This window comes from Chenopodium album, chromosome 8 (genome assembly GCF_948465745.1).
Source record: "Chenopodium album chromosome 8, dcCheAlbu1.1, whole genome shotgun sequence".
In the NCBI taxonomy this organism is placed as follows: Eukaryota; Viridiplantae; Streptophyta; class Magnoliopsida; order Caryophyllales; family Amaranthaceae; genus Chenopodium; species Chenopodium album.
In genome coordinates, this window is record NC_137841.1 from 38,000,589 (window position 1) to 38,003,852 (window position 3,264).

At 38.6% G+C, this 3,264-nt stretch overlaps 1 non-coding gene across 1 annotated transcript; it reads right to left on the bottom strand.

The window, feature by feature from the left end:
- Nucleotides 1–2,447: 2,447 nt before the first annotated feature.
- LOC145557101 (small nucleolar RNA R71) lies at nt 2,448–2,554 on the bottom strand. The gene has a single exon (XR_014092175.1). It is a non-coding gene; the product is annotated as a small nucleolar RNA R71 (small nucleolar RNA).
- Between the last annotated feature and the right edge of the window lie 710 nt (nt 2,555–3,264).

Below are 3,264 nucleotides of genomic sequence, written 5' to 3' on the forward strand. Positions count from 1 at the left end.
AGAGTTAAGAAACGCGTATCTTGCATTGTCGAGTACACGTCTCTGATAGTAACCAATTAGTTGTGTTTGTTGTTCGGACAACCTTCCACAAGCTAGGGAACGCCATCCTACTGCTTTGACGATCTTCCTCAAGCTAGGGGATACCGCCTGAAGACTGCTACGTTTGTAACTGCCTCCATTTTCCGCTGTGATAGTCTTCTGCAAGCTAGAGAACACTATCGAAGATTGCTTCGCCTAAAACGACCTTCTATCGCCTTGTGACCATCTTCCGCAAGCAAGGGAATATGATCGAAGATTGCTCTGCCAGAAGCCTAATGTGTCTATTTTATATAGTATTTTACCCCCGTCCCTTGGTCATAATTAGTAGTGTTTTGGCTCTTTAGAGCCACTTTTATTACATATTGGTGGTTTTTAGTGTTTTCACAGATTTGGTTGACTTTTGCAGGGATTTGCACTTTTGGAGCATTTTCTCGAGATATTATGGAGCAATTACGAGCACTGGAGAAACACGGCCAGTTTCTATAGCCCAGGGCCGGTTAGAGCCATCGAACCGGTGATTAAGGGCTCGGTATATCTGATACCGGGGCATTTGGACCGAGTATTTAAGACCCGAAGGGGAAACCCAGATTGGCCCGAAGAATCGGAGCCCAATCCTAGTCTAAATAGTGGCCTAAGAGAGCCGCTCGGCCAAAAAGGCTTGCGCCCGGAGGCGCGCCTGGCCGGGCGAGGGAAGCAAAGGTTGGCGCTTGAAGACGCGCCCGGCCGAGCGCGAGACACGTATCAGATGAGCAAAAATGCGCGCCCGATCGAGAGGTGCCTCGCCTGATCGGACGCGTGTTATTATTAGGAGTTAATTTTGACGTTTAAGTTTGTTTTCGTTTAGGATTCGTACGGAGTATAAACACTTCTCCGTAAAACGAGTTTAGCATCTTACTTTACTCTTCTTTACTCTCTCTTAATTATTTTTTAGATTTTCTCTCTCTACTTAGCGTTTATATTAGTTTCTATCTCTCATACTTTGTTCATTATTTGATTCTTAATTCCAGATTTATCTTGGTAACGATTTCTCTTCTCTTAATCTTAGTTGTTTACTTTATTCTTTTGATCATGTCTTGCTTTATTGCTTTGATTAGTTTAGTTTTTATTATGTGTGAGTAGTTCTATTTCTAGGGTTTATGGGGATCCATAAATAATATGAAGGGGTAATTTATTGTTGTTGATTGTCAATGCTAGATTAATTTCCTATTGATTGATTTAATGCTCTATGACTAGATTAGGCCTGATCTTTTATGCATGAGTTTGACAATATTGATTCGAGATTCGACAGATGAGAATTAATGTTTAGGTCTAGTTTAAATAGGCTGGTTAATTTATAAATGGTTAAGTCGAGATTCGAAAGATGAGGTTTAATACCGGTAAATTAATTGTGTGATTATAATACGTAGCGAAAGCCCTTTATGATATGATTAATGTATGCATTGATGATTGATTATTATGTTTTACCCTGGAATATTATTTATTGGTGAACTTATGCCCTAGATCCTCTTATATATTATTTCCTCATTTTTTATCTTCGTAGTTAGTTTCATATTCAAATTCACATATTGTTTACTTTATAATTTAGATTACTTTAATTGATTAGGAATAGAAAGACTCGTTTCTCTGTGGATTCTACCCTACTTCTTTATCTACATTAGTTAGAGGATTTAGGAATTACTTTTGATTAGGGGATACGACTTTACCCTGTCAAAATTTGGCGCCATTGCCGGGGAAACGGTTTTATTTTTATTTCTGATTATTTTTGTAGTCTAGGTTATTTCTTTTTGTCTTAGAGAACATTAGTTCTTTGAGGCAAATCTCATATTTGCTTTTATTTTTTTTTTTTGTTTATGCCCAGGTGTTCCCGATCAGGGTACATCCCATTCGATCCTGAGATCGAATTATCCTTTCATAGACAGAAGAACTTCTACAAGCAAATTCTGGCGGATTCTGGTGATAATAATAATCACCGAGACCCTCCAACTGGTTCTAGCGATTCAGAGGTATCATCAGATCCAGAATCAGAGATGACGGCTCCAAAGAAGCTTAGTGATTACTCACAACCAAAGCTTACAGATTTTCCACATCTCACTCCCACTCCGGCTCTTTATGGGGTACAATTTGAAATTAAACCTCAATTTATAACAATGATAGAGAGGAAACAATTTAGTGGAGCTAAGGGTGAAGACCCAAATCTTCACATTGTAGACTATTATCAATATTGTAATACCATCAAGCAAGCCGGGGTCACACAAGACCAAATCAGGGAGAGTCTCTTTCCTTTCTCTTTAACTGGAAAAGCTAAATTGTGGTTTAATGGTTTAAATAGAATTGCACTTGGTATAACTGACTGGGAAACTCTTGTTTTGAACTTTTATAACAAGTATTATCCTATAGAGAGAATAGCCGTACTACGGAGTGCAATTCAGAACTTTGCCCAAGAAACCGATGAAACTTTATATGAGGTTTGGGAAAGGTTCAAGGACCTACAAAGAGAATGTCCCCACCACTATTTTGTACAATGGCAGTTAATCCAAGCCTTTTACAATGGCATTGGAAATTCATCTAGAATAATTTTAGATTATGCAGCTAGTGGGAGATTTATGAATCTTAATGTTGATGATGCAGGTCAGGTTATTGAAGATATGGCGATACATAATTCCCAATATGGGAATCCTAGAGGCTTTGCTAACAAGGGGAAGCATAGTGTTGACTATGTATCCTTTTTGCAAGCTGAATTGACCTCTATCTGCCAAAAATTAGATAATCTTAGCACTGCCAATATAGCTAATGTTTCTGCAATTAATAATAATGCTAATGAGGCTTTTTGTGAAAATTGTGGAATTATAGGTCATTGGGAACAAGATTGCAGTTGTTCCGTGGAGCAAGTTAATGCCTTTCAAGCTTATAGGCAGAATAACCCATACTCCAACACCTACAATCCTGGGTATCGGAATCATCAGTACCTTTCCTACCGGAGTACTAATGTTCAAAATCCACCACCACAAGAACCAAAGGCGCCACAACAACAGCAACAGAAATATTACCATCCCAATGCTGGCTAGAAGAACCAACCACAACAATCCTCCTCATCTTCCGACCCCGCTGTGGTAGAAATTAGAGCGATTCTGGTTATTATGCAGAAGCACATGGAGAGTAGAGATGCGCAAATTGATTCAATTCTAGCACATAATAAAATTGAAGATAATCAAATTGCGCAACTTT